Genomic DNA, 14,179 nt, shown 5'->3' on the forward strand with positions numbered 1-14,179 from the left:
AGACAGGTTCATATCTTTATTTTAATTGAGAGAATATCTGGTTTCCATTTTATGTAGTTGGGATACATATGAATGATGGCATCGGCCATACTAATGGCTTGAATTGTGTAGAATGGACAATGGAAGCACAGTATTTTCTTCTGTATTTTTATTTTAACTTAGTATCCAGAAGGAACAGTGCAGGAAGTTGGAACATCACTGCAGCAGAAATGATTCTTGGTAGATCAAATGCAAGCCAACAGAATTGACAAGTTGATATCCAACTTTTGACTTCTTTACCCTAAGCCAACTCCTTTGGTAATTCAAGTCTTGCTTTGTATGGCACAGACATTTTACAGAAGTGGCCATGATCTATGTGCCTTAAATGGACCCATGAATTTGGCACCCTTCCATTCTACCATACTTGATCCATTGCCTTCTGAAAGATGAGGAACTAAGCTAAACTTGTTCTATAGCATCCAAAGAGCACAGACAGGAACACTGTAACATCTTAGTACTTGAGCAAATATACTATGCTTCCTGCTGTCTGAGTCTGCTTGCTTTTACAATTAAATAGTACTTGCCATTTTTAAAAAAGGTGTCATTCTTTAAGAAAACCAAAATATACCAGCATTCATGTTTTAGTTATTAGTTATTAAAGGAAACTCAACGTTTCCGTAGTGGGGCACACTATCCTTCCATTTCTGAATATCATAATCCCAGTTCAACTAAGGCTTCTGTACAAGGATTTCTGGCTGGGAATGTCAGGATAAGGATGACAGCTGTTTGCATGGATTGCTTGGAGTGGGATGAACATTCTAGTTTCCTGGCTTGGTGTCTCAGTGGCCCATAAACTTAACCAATACTGATCAGGAATTCCATCCCCATCTCTATTTTCATACAAGTTGCTTTTTAACAGCCTTATTTTTATGCAGCTAGAATTGGATTGAGGTGATACAATATGCCTATTACTGATTAAGCAGTTAGGAATTCTGCATAAAGTATAAGCCTGCCCCACCACACTAGTCTCACTAGTGAGGTAGTGAAGTAGCAAACTACCTTGCTTGTTTGGCTCTTTCATATTCAAACAGAAACAACTATCCATATGTAACTAGCACAGCTCTGTGGAACAGTGTTCAGAACGTCCTTAACCTCTCATACCACTTTCTGCCCTTTGGCACGTCTGCAGTCATGTTTTGCAAATATTTTAGCAGAAATATATCTGCTAAAATAATCTATCTTCTATCCTTGGAATAAATTCAGCAATGATAGTTTAGCCAAAAGATATTTTTGGGCATTATTGCACAAATCCTATTTCCCGCCCCTCCCCCCATGCCACAACTGTAATTTATGTTCTATTATAAATATATTCTACAATTGCCCATTAAACTTTAATTTTGAAACTATTACACTTTTACACCCTATTACAAACTATTATACCCTAATCCAGCATATATAGCTGTGAGAGCATACCTGATATCTCACAGGGACAGAGTTACAGCAACATCCTATATGGTGTCCATCACGCTACATTCTCATCACATACAGCACTATAACAGGAGGCCCTATATCAAGCATGTAAGTTTCCACTGATATGAGCAGGGATTCAAACCTGTACTCTGACCATTACGCCACACCACAGCTGTGTTCCCTGAGTATAGATCACTGCTTACAAAGCAAGTTATACTGCTTTTTCCTGTATAAAATCTTATTGGTAGGAAGGAGAACTGGACCTTTTTTTTTTTGCAGGCTCTATAGGAAGGCGTCTGAACATCAACTCCTTCTACTCTCTGTTTGGCCCCTGAGCACAAAAGTGGAAGCAAAGAAGGCCTGCAAAATGCAGGACCATCCTTGAGCAGTCATTGTACTACTGTGGCCATGAGGTTTCCTGGCCCACATAAGAAGGAACTTCATTCAGCCTATGTGGTGGAGGGGCAGGGACAAGCAACTCATCAACAGTGTTTATAAGATTGCAAGAAATGTATTTTATGTATATATGTTTCACTTTGTTCCATAAGTGAAACACATTTCATCTATTTTATCTGTGTACGTAATCCTTACGATAATACAATGGGTTAAATCCTGTGACACTGTTCTGCTAATGGCACAGCTCTCCTGTACAAGGAGTTTCCCATCAGTGAAAGTCTCCTTGCAACAGAAGAGCGCTCCATCACTATTAGAATAGAGTCATAGGATCTCATTCAGTATTATGGGTGAAGCCAGTAAGTTAATGGGCTTAGCTGAGATTTAAAACAGAAACTTGTCAGTGTATATACACATCAGCCCCTGTCCAAAGCCACCATAGAGTGCTCCTCAAGTAAGATTACTGACAGACTGACTCAATCATTGATACATTTATATTCAAGTTTGTCACCTGCGACCCCCTTATTCCAGTGTTTTCCTATTATACAAGAACAAGCGAAGAACCCATGAGGACTTGTGGAGGGTGACTTCATTTCCTCCTGTATTGACTTCCCAACACTGTTTCCTCTTTCTGTTCTCCTGGCAGTCCCCATATCCTCTACCCTTTCCCTGCTTCCTTCACCCTTTCCCACACACCAACAAACCTTTCTTTTATTACCCCCCCCCCCAATCTTCAACTTTATTTACTTCATTTATACCCCACTTTTCTTCCCAGTGGGAACCCAAAGCAGCTCACATCATTTTTCTTTTCTCCATGCTATCCTCACAACAACTCTTTGAGGTAGATTAGGATGGCTGAGAAAGAGTGATTGGCCCAAAGTCACCCAGCTAGCTACCATGGGAGAGTGGGGATTTGAACCCAAGTCTCCTAGATCCTAGTCCAACACTGTATGCACTACACCACAGTGTTTCCATGCCTCTGGCAACCTCTCCCTGACCAAGCTATTAAAGTCATGTGGTAGCATGTTGCTCAGGAGAGTTGTGTGGTAGCCACTGTTGTGCCTGGTCCAGTCATGCAGGCGGTGCGAAGGCTGACACTGGCACCAGATGAGTCACATGGCATCAAGTTATCTGGTGAGTCCCCCGAATTGTCTGGTGGTTGCCCCTAAGAGTTCCTCTCCAGGGCAAGATGGAGGGGAGTAGGAGGGGACCAGGAAGCCAAAATGGTCCTGAAAAGGGTCCCCTTGCCTTTTACTGACAGAAATCAAGGTTTGAAATCTGACAATATTACTGTGGTTATCTAATAGTCCCCACAAAGACCATTTAGATCTCTTTTCTTAAAGGTACAGGAACGGTCTTTATTATTGAGGAGGGGTTAACCCCCATTTTTTTTTTTAATTTCAGATTTTTCTGTGAACCTGGGGCTTTTCTCAGGTTTTTAGAAAGATCGGTCTTGCCTTTCCACAGCTCCAATCTCTTGTTATAAGTATCAACAAATGGGCCAATATTGATGTTCCAGAATAATATACAAAGCTTCTCTATACCAAGTAAGTATATAGGTTTATCTAAATGAGTGGTCTTCAACTGCTAGGACCCACATTTAACCCACAGGGGCTATGTGGGACCCACTGAACAACAAACACATGACCTCACAGCCACATGGAGTAACAGTCACACTGCAAGAGCAGCCAAAGTTATGACCTTACCTGTAGGAAAAGGAACTTCAGGCCCAAATGCTCACAGAGCATAGGAGGCCCAACTGTTGGAGGTGGGGACTCTCCAGGCTGGGCTTTGCTGCACAGAGTGAAGAGAGTTTTTGTGGGGGTGGGGCTCTGAACTTCCCCATGTTAAAAAAAAATCTGTCTGCCACCGAGAGACTTTTCTTTTCTGCTCTGGTACTTCTCTCAGAGTATATACAGCAAAGAGGCATGCTAGCAGCAGATCCTTGAAAAAACTGCCAAAAAAGAGGCCGCTCTATAGGGGTGCATGACACAAAAGTTGGGTATTTAGTCTGCCTAAGGATTGCAACTCGAAGACCACTGATCTAGATCAATTATGACTACTCTGGCCTACAGAAGGTCTCCAGACCCACAGAATTCCTGTTAACAGCCAGTTCTAAAAACTGAAAGGGGCTGCTCTACCACTGAGCCACAGTTTTGACTTATTAAATAGTAGTTAATAATCTTGGAGCATACAGCCTTTAATTCTCCAGCAGTTTCAGCCCTCAGGACCCGCACAACCATAGCTCCCCATCCAACTCAAGCATCACTTGAGTGCACATTAGTTGTGACAAATTTGTTTCTATCAAATTGATCTTAACTTTGAAAAAGCTAGACTGACTCTTGGGTTATTATCTAGTATATTTTTATTCTGCCCTTACTTTAAGGTCCAAAGTGGCATACATGGTCCTCCTTTCACTGTTTTGTCTTCACAAGAACTCCGTGAGGCAGGATATGCTGCGAAAGTGTGACGGGCCCAAGTTCAGCCAATAAAAATCCAAAGTAGAGTAAGGATTTGAGCCTAATATCAGGTGGGCTGCTGTGCTAGTCTATCGTAGTACAACAAAATTAGAGTCCAATAGAATCTTAATGACCAACAAAATTTTCCAGGGTACAAGCTTTCATGAGGCAAAGCTCACTTTATCAGATACAATTTAGACCTAGTCTCCCAGATGGTTGACACTAACCACTACACCAGATTGCATTGTGGCCTACAGAAGCTCTTGCTAAGAGCCATCCTTTAACAGCAAGACAGTTTTGAAATATCTACCTTTATATATAATTTACCTATTTAAATTAGAGGTAAAATAAGTTACCACCGACCAGCTCAAATAGCCACAGTGTTTTCTAATACATTAATATTAACAGAACAATCTCTAAGAAAACCCAAAAGGATCAGTGGCTTATAGGAGGTACAAATTAGCATCCAATCACATCTTCCCCCTCAAATTATGGCAAGCAAAGAAACTGCTGAGGCAAACGAACTTCCAGTTCAATCCATTCAGGGTTACAATTTAACATTCCAGACCTAATGAAAGAAGGTTCTACTTCTAGGAAAAGTGTATTCAGGATGGCATGAAAACTGTTTTGCTTTTTATTATTTATTTATTCATTAGATTTATAGTCCACTCTCCCCAAGCAGGCTCACATCAATTTAAAAGTCATCAAATAAAACAGATAAAACTGGTAGCATAAAAATGGATACAATTTACAGATTCTTTTAAGCTCTTCTGGCACTTTCTTCTTCCCCCGATTTTGGACTGAGAACTACCATGGAGACCTTTTACAACAAGCATGCGTGTGTGTGTGTGTGTGTGTGTGTGTGTGTGTGAGAGAGAGAGAGAGAGAGAGAGAGAGAGAGAGAGAGAGAGAGAGAGAAATGAGTCACCACCAGTTCTTATTCCATGGAACTGATGATTCATCCATTCAGTCATCATCTCTGGCCCACATTAGCAAGCAAAACACACGTGGGTTGTAATCCACAAACCACTCTACACCCCAGTGTTCCTCTGTCCAAAACATGGGCTTGGATCAGATATGATGCTTTTTGTAAAGGAAGCAACATTGAGTTCCTCACCACCACCACAACCCAACTCTATATTTCTTCCATTAGGAAAGTGCAAGGGTAGAAGTACTACATATCCCATGAGAATAAGAATAGACAAGATTTTAGAGCCTCCCCCCTCCCATGCCATCAGAACTGTCCCTTCCTAGGTATACATGCCCACGAAAGCAAGTGCCTGTCAGTTTCATTTGTGAGCTCAGGCAGACGCCTGGGTGGGAGGGGTGCACTGGCCCATCACAACCGTAAACACCGAGAGAGCAACGCACAGGAGTGTGTGAACGCCTCCCTTCGCCACAGCCAGAACTTGCGTCGTTCCTCCATCTCCTCCTCCGGTGACATCTTATATAATAATGATCCAAGCTAATCAAAAGCGGAAGCCGATCAAGCCGCCTTTAGAGCGCTGAGCTGGAAAGATTTTTCCCTTCGGAACAGATGCTTCGGCCAAGAAACCTCGCGCTCTTCCCGAAACTAGTGACATCGGGCGTTCTTGCTAGAAAAATCCGAAATGGAAGAAGCAACGCAGCAGCCAAGTGCAAAAACGCCGGCTACCCAAGAGAGGATGGGATGCCGCGGCCACCGCCGCCGCCCTCGGTTCCCCATTAGGAAGCTGACACCCAAAGCGTCTCTCCTCCCTCCCCCACTTTTGGGGTGATCCTCACATATCGGGCGAACGGAGCTTTGACTCTCGAAAGCTCATGCCTTGGAAATCTAGTTGGTCTTTAAGGGGCTACTGGACCCGGATCTCGTACATCAAGCAGGCTCCTTAAAGGGGGGAGGGGGCATCTAAGAGGAGAAAGTTAACTCTCCGCTCCAGTCCCTTCACAAGCCCCCTTCAAAGCGGGCTCCGCTCGCCAGCCCGCCTTTGGCGCTGCAGCAAGGCGCGATTCAGCAGCGAGCGCGTTAAGCAACTTGTTATGACAGACGAGCCGTTCTTGGCCACCAGCCCTCTCCCTTCAGCCAGCCCTCCCCCCTCAACTTTCCAGCGGGGTGAGGCGGAATCGGGGCAGGCGGGTCCCTTACCTTCCCCCAAACAGCCCGGAGGAAGCGCCCCGGGGCGGCAGCGCGGGAGTTAGGCTATGTTGCAAGGAGCGAGGTGCGCGTTAAGCTGCTGTTCAGCTGACAGGAGTTCCACGGGGTTGGGGGGGGGGGTTGAGAGAAGGGCGGGAGGAGGAGGCGGCGGCAGCGGAGAGTCTAGCGAGAAGGAGGACTCGCGGAGCGGAGCGGTGCGGGGGGCGGAGGACTTTCCCAGGGCTTGTTGTTTACGCACTGCTGCCCTGCTTGGGGCACGCCATTCCGGCCGCTGATTGGACACAAACTGGGGCACAGCCTTTCGCCGCCCGGCCGGCCTCCCGCCCTCGCCTCTCACTGTCATGGTGCCCCAGAGCCCCGAAGGGAATAGCGGCGGCAGGCCAGTAAGTTTGATCTGCGAGGGGAGACGCGGCGCCCAGGCTGGCCCTGGCGGCGGCGGCGCGCGCGCAGAGCCGAACCAATCGCAGGACGAACGCCGCCGCGCGCCCTCGCCCTGCCAGCCGCTAGCAGCCGCTTCGCTCCTGGTCCTGCACACACGACGCCCGGGCTTGAGAGGAAGGAGCCTGCACGCGCGTGCTCACTGAGCCCCAGTGAAGCCGTTGCCCTTATTTTGCCCCTTTTGGGCTTCTTCCTCGCCGTTGCCGAGATCGCTTAGCTGTAAATCCTATACAGCGTTTGAGTGGTCACGACCCCCAGCAACAGCTGAGTGCACCCCAAGGAGCAATAAAGACAGCGACATAAACCTAGCCCTATTCTAAGCATGTTCACTCGGAATTAAAGTTCTATGGGACTTAATTGGAGAGAAGTGTACCCCGCGGGTTACAGCATCCCCGGGAATGAGTGCGCAACAGAGGAAAAGCGAGAGTGGACTTTTAGAGGTAGGGGAGCTGCTAGTGTGGCCCTTGAAAGACTAATGTTTTATCACAATAAATAGTTGATTTTAGTCCACGAAAGCTTCCCCCTCCCTCGACAAATCTATGCAGAGGAAAACTGACTTACTAAATTTCAGTGGGCTAGCCGAAGGGAGCTTTGACCCTCAAAAGCTCACATTGTGGAAATCTAGTTGGTCTCTAAGCCTTGGTGCCGCTGGATCTGAATCTAGCAGTTAAGTCTTTGATGTGCCACAAGGCACTCACCCACACAAATCTCGCTCGCTCTGTCCTCTCCAGCCCCAGCAGAGTAAAACCCTTCAAAACTCCATTGACGTCAATGGGCTCAGAAAGACGTCCCTCTGTTTAGGACTGCGCAGCAGCACGTCCCCCGCCCCCCTCCCGGAATTCAGTTTTTTTCAGCATAGGATGCTACCACCTGGAGGCTGGCAATCCTGTGCCGGATTCACTCAAGACTTAACGTTTCTGTCCCCTGAATCTGACATGTTACACTGCTCCGGCTCAAATTCACTCTCCCACTCAAGGGGCGCATGCGCTTTCAAGAGGTACATACTCCTGCTGCCTATGGCAGTCAGAGACGGCCCTGGACTGCCCAGCAAGTATTTAGAACTAAACGACTGCCCGTCAGTTCAGAAACAGACACAATGCTGTGCAGTGGCTAAACAAGATGTTTGGATGCGGCCTTGGGAAAGCCAGTTTCAACTCCTACTGCCTCAATGTAAAGATAGTTTTCCAATCTTAACTCTGCAAGTGTTATTACTATTGTTATTATTGTTATTTTTTTAAAAAAAAAACAGTTTTGCAAAAGACAAGGAAATGGATCCTCCTTTGGGAATCCCATTCCACAGAGTGAGGGCTGTGATGGAAAAGGCCCAGGCTCAGGTTGAAGTCAGGCAGGCCACTCTAAGTAGTGGAACACCCAGCAGGTCTCATCTCACAGACTGTAGCTGGCACACAGAACCATATGGGAGGAGATGTGTGGGCCCCAGGCAGTGAAGGGCTTTAAATGTCATAACCAGCACTTTGAACTGAACTTGGAAACTGACGAGTAGCCAAGAGCTGTTTCAAAAGGGTCCAAAATAACTACCAAATTTTCTCAAGCAAGAAAATGTAAATCACAAAATTCAAGCTTGGATTTAGAAGATTTAAAAGAGGGGGACATATGAAGGAGTTTATAAAATTATGAATGTATCAGTGCCCCCCCTCCCCCCAGCTTGTCACAACACTAGAATAGGTCATCCAGGAAAGGGTCATGGCAAGCTGTGGGTTCAGGGTGGAACAACTAAAACTCTTCTTTGTACAGTATGTAAATAACCTATGGATTTTACTGCTACAAGATGTGGTGATGCCCTCTGGCTTAGTTGGATCATACAGCCCACTTCTAGGCAGGCATTCTCAAAAGTAAGTCTCCACAAATTCAGTGGAATATACCCTCAAATACATATGATGAGATTTCAGGGTTTTTATTCTTTTACTGCTGCTTTGTTTCCTTTGGTATTAAATGAACCTAGAAACCATTTGACAGTCTTTGTTTCTGGTATTTACCAATAGGTGGAGTTCATTATTCAATGCAAATATATAGTAAACAGAGATATCTGAGAGATTATGAATGGTAGATCTAGTTAATTCTTATTTGAGCAATACATGTTCAGTAGTATATTTATTTGTTTAGTATTTTTTTATCCTGCCCTTCCTCCGAAGAGCTCGGGTTTTGTCTCTCAGATACGTGCTTCTCTCCTTTCTTGGATTTTACCTTTACAATGTGGGAGGCTGGACTGAGACAGAAAAAGAGAAAAAAACTGGTCCAAGTTCACTCAATAATGTTTCATGCAAAGAGAGGATTGGAATTTGGGTTGCCGCAGTCCTATTTGAACACTCTAACCATTATACAACACTGGTCTTTTTCATCACCGGGAATCTAAATTCCTCTTTCCCCCATGAAATAGGAATCTCCCTCTGTTGCAGAGATCTTATATTTTTCAGCGGTCAACTGGCAATGTTTTGTCATTGAGGAAAATACATTTTCCCTTCATCAGCATTTCCTCTGTAATAGTGAGATGGCTCAGTGACATCTCTAATGACGAAGGACATAACTTCCCATTCCACCATGCTCCCAAGCTTTTTGATGGGTTTTTTTTGAAGTTTTAAAACTGCACTCCCAACACTGTTTATCTATGTTTATTTATTTTATTTATGTTATTTATAGTTTGCCTTTCTCATCGATACTCAAGGTGGATTACATAATATAAATCAATACAAATATTGGCTGGGACTTTCAAATACAATACAATAAGATAAGGATAGCAGAAATTTGAAAAGAAGAAGAAATTCAATATAGAGGTGAAGGGAAAAAACCCAACAACAAGAACAACAACAATGTTGAAACAAAATATAAAACAGCACAGGACTATCCAATAGAAGCATACTTACAGCAACAGACAATTCACATAGTATAGTCTACAGTCATCAAAGCATTTCTTTTTATAAAAAGTGACCAAAGATCCTCTGTGTTCAGATGGGACAAAACACCACTGGATCTTTATAAAAAGTGATGAAACAGTTTTTTAACACAATCACTTTGGTCACTTTTTATAATTACCTTCCCTCCCCTCTATGTAAGGGAAGGTTAAGCATGGGTTAAACTCTTGTTCAAGTCTGTGGGGCTTTAGAATATTATTATATTATATATTACCAGGGTTATATTACCAGGGTTATACTACCGGTGCCAGGGTTTCTGGCGCCTGAGGCAAGATACCTACTTGTGCCCCCCCCCCCGCTAACCAATTTTTAAAAATAGAAGAAATGTAGGAAAAATGAAAAGCACAAAACTTGAAACTTTGTACATTTTTAATTTAATTTTTAAGTTTTCACGGGCTCATGTAATATGACAGGGGAATCCCACTATGTTCACACCATGGGTGTTTGAGCCCTGATGGTGTTCATTGCTCCTTCACAGCATTACTCATTATTGTCCCTGTTACTCTTGTTTCTTTTAGGAGGAAGTCCAACAGAGTTAGGGGCACCAAGGACCGTAAGAGCCCACAACATGACCAACAGCTGCAGTGGCCACCAAGGTGCCAGCTTGCCTGCAGGATCATTGCAAGTTGATTAGCAACAGAGGAGCCAGTTTGGTGTAGTGGTTAAGAGTGGATTCTAATCTGGAGAACCAGGTTTGATTCCTCAGTCCTCCACTTGAAGCCAGCTGGGTGACTTTGGAGCTCTCAGTCCCATCCACCCCACAGGGTGGTTCTTATGAGGATAATAATAACACACTTTGTAAACCACTCTGAGTGGGCGTTAAGTTATCCTGAAGGGTGGTATATACATTAAATGTTATTGTTGTTGTTGTTATTACTTGTCATTTCACCAGCACAGCTGTACTTATTAAGAGCATGCAGGGATAGAGGCTCTACAGGTGGTACCGCTGTCTGTGCAGTTTTCAAAGGCACAAGACTCTAGCAAGAACATGAGTGTTGGCAAGCACATGAATATGACTTGCATTCAGACGTCCTGTTGCCAAGTAGGCCCCCTCCTCTGCTTTAAAGCCTGCTATGAACTGTGTTAAAGTTTCCTGCGTTGCTGTTTTTCTGCTGCACCAAAGACTGCTTTGCACGTGTGTGCTCTAATACACGTGTCAGTTTCCTGCCTGCTTGCTAATTATCTTGCTGCTGCAATAGACTGTGTAGTTTACTGACTCCATGTTTGGTTAACTGCACAAAGGACTCTCTTCCTGGGCAAGCCCTGCCCTGGCCTGTATCTGGAATTCCCAGTGTGTGTTTGGACTGTGTTCCCCGTGCCTGCTTTGCCATCTGCCACGGACCGTGCCTGTTCCCTGCTTTGGACTGTGTTTTAAAGTGTTGTTCCCGCTGCCTCCATGGAAGCCTGCCTCATATGGGCCCAAGCCGCTGCTAGCAGCCGGGCGCCTGCCGGGGAAACCTCCAGCGAGCCTGGCTAGGCGCTCCCTGGTCAGTTCCCGCCTGGAGCCTCCCGCGAGCCGGTCGCCGAGCTTGCCCTCGCTACCGGGCAGCCTGCTATCCAGCCCCAGCTATGCCCAGCCGGCATCCATGTTCTCAGGCAGCCAGAAGACCCTGGGAAGAAGACTGCTTTGAGAAGCCATTTCGGCGAAGCGGGCACACCACGTCCGCAGCGAGAGCCCCTCGCCCCGCTCTGCATATCTTAGGAGCCGCCCCGGAGAAGGAACTAAGTGCCGACCATCCCAAGCACTTAGAGAATGCATCTCAAAGAAACCTCCGCATTCCAAAGCTGATGACATCAGGACAAGCCCTGTCCGCTGGAACATCCTTTCAGCCCACTTGGATTTCCCCCTCCCTCTTTTGTCCCCTCTTCCTGAGGTGTCACTTATCACAATCTGATTACCAAAGTGGCCCATCCAAGCCATTCAGTAGCCCATTAGACCCTTTGTTTTAATCTGTGAGAACCACCAAGTACAGCACCAGCCCCAGGGTACATTTTGGGGTATTTAAGCTGGTCTCCCAGACCACTCGGTGCTCAGGCCATTCCCTATCCAGACCTCCTTGCTGTCCGTCTGTGGTCCCAGTGCTGGCATTGGGCCACCCTCGCTGCTGCGTCTCTGCTTCGCTCCAGGATAAGTGAGTATTCCCCCTACCATCGTTGGGAACCAGCTAATGCGAACGTCTCTGTATTTCCTACGCTATATTTCTTAGACCTTGTATGTTCTTTGTATGATTGTGCAAGCTAGGCTCACGCTACACTCAATACACGTGTTTGGACCTGACTCCTTGTCTGCCTCTTTTTCACTAGAGTGTCTGGGATCGGGACCTCCGTAAACATAGGTTATGATCCTCGCTTAATATTAATAGTTACAGACTGCTGCAGCTAATTCCCCATTATAATAAAGAGCAGTTCTGGTAACAGTCCCTTCGTGATGCTGTGCAATAAATATTTGGATCCTTTCATAGTTGTTGGTAGATGGGGGCAGCTAGGCTAACCTCCGTATTACTAACCTCAGCTGTCTTCAGTATGGGATTCACACTGGAAGGGTGCTCACAGAATTGTGCTGCAGCAAAGGAAAAGAGCCACACATTTCCCCATGTCACTGTTGGTGTGATAAACCAAATAGGCTTCATGGTGGGAAGAATTGCTGGAATGACTAACAACAGGCACAAAAATGTACTTCATGACTCCAGTACAAGGATGACCACATATGAAGATGCTAAGCGGGACCGTTATAGTATGTGGCAACCAATCCTCATGACTGGCTCTTCCTCAGTGGCTGAGTTTGACAGAGCAAAATCACAGCTGTGCCAGGACTGTCTGATAGCTAGCCACATGCAGGGCTGGATCTGGGACACGAGATGTACTAAGGTGTGCTTTTTTACAGCACTAGGCCTTTCTCTGCTGTCTTTCCTGCCCTGGTATATTTGTTTAGTTTCAACATGAAGGCCAGCAGAGGATTCCAAATATCCCATGATGTGTCTATTTCCTGTGTGCCTCTTGAATGTGACCAGAAGACTGCTGTGTAATGTGCGAGGTATGGGTGCTAGTCCTACCTCTTCTTTCTATTTTGCTGCTGATTGGTTTGTTGCTGTCTAGAAACTGATATTTGCCTTCCTTACAACTTCCCCTTTGCTGGGATTTGAACCCTTGACTCCTGTTTCCTGTATGAGTGCTTTTCCCTAGTGAGAATGCCTTCTTTCAGTGTGCAGCTGTATATTCTTTTGTTAGTGACTATGTTCTCCTTGCTTTGGAAATACCTTCTTGAGCCCTTATTCCCCCCTTGGTACCAAAACCCTTGTGAGGAAATGGCTGTCTGATGAGATTTTCTCCTCTGCCAAATGCAGTTTGGAGATGGCTGTGTTTATGGTTGGAGTAGCCATACTTTCTTCTCTGTGTGTTGGCCTGTCAAAAGGAAGGGGATTTGGTCCCCCATCTGCAGCTCCCAGGACTGGAATGCTTACAGGCTTCTACTGAGCACATCTTATTCCTTCCTATTGCAGAGACTGTTGAGTTGCCTTTGCTCCTTCCCTTACTCTGTTCAGGAGGAGCGGCCTTATGACATCATGAAAGTTGGCTGCTTCCATATTTGGTTGATGTTGCTTGCATTCTGCTCTATAGAGGGTGTGGGTTGGTCCAGTGCAGTTTCTATGCTTTCAGCTCCTTAGAGTCAGGTCTTGACTAGCTGTGCTATTGCAATTGGTGATGCACTGGCAACTGGGGCTTATGATAGGGCTGCCCAGATCTCATTTCTTTGAATCAAAATGGCCTGGCAACCAATGTGGAGTGTTCGGGTGCAATAAACTGACAGAAGTTGCAGATATTGATCATGGGCCATTAGAAACCCCCCCAAACAACAGGGTGAATAATACATATATTAGAAGCAACCCAACCATTACATTGTGTATTACTATATTTTTACTTTTTTATTTGTTTACATTATTTGTAGTCTCCCTTTTTAACTGGGACTCAAAGTGGGTTACACAGAGTAAGTCCATACCACCAAAGGGTTAGGAAATTCAATAAACAACATAATAGGGTATGTATTGTAGAACTCTGGAATCAACCAATTTAGCAGTTAGCTGTGCATTTTCCATTATAAATTTAGCATAACTGTTAAATCTGTTCTGCCCGGGAGGTTCCTATCTATTATGTGGCATGGAAGAGTTCATTTGTCTGGCAATGAATTTTTAAAAATTATACTGCTTTAATGTTTTCACTCTTTTTTAAAAATTACTCCATAAGACTTTTTCAATTCCCAGCATTTATATGCTTCCTCTAAGTAACATATGATAACTTCAGTAAGTTCTCTTATCACAGCTAGATGACAACACTTGCATCTCCTTGTACATCTAATCTTGTGATGATACACATCTTTA

General features: G+C 45.0%; 1 protein-coding gene across 1 annotated transcript in view; it reads right to left on the minus strand.

Moving 5' to 3' along the window:
- The window catches only part of PCGF5 (polycomb group ring finger 5), a 55,663-nt gene extending 49,145 nt beyond the window's left edge, over positions 1-6,518 (minus strand). Inside the window, exon 1 of the mRNA XM_054982621.1 lies at positions 6,427-6,518. The gene's annotated coding sequence lies outside the window, so the exon portion shown is untranslated. The remainder of the gene's footprint in view (positions 1-6,426) is intronic.
- Between the last annotated feature and the right edge of the window lie 7,661 nt (positions 6,519-14,179).

The sequence above is a fragment of the Eublepharis macularius genome, chromosome 6 (genome assembly GCF_028583425.1).
Source record: "Eublepharis macularius isolate TG4126 chromosome 6, MPM_Emac_v1.0, whole genome shotgun sequence".
NCBI lineage: Eukaryota > Metazoa > Chordata > Lepidosauria > Squamata > Eublepharidae > Eublepharis > Eublepharis macularius.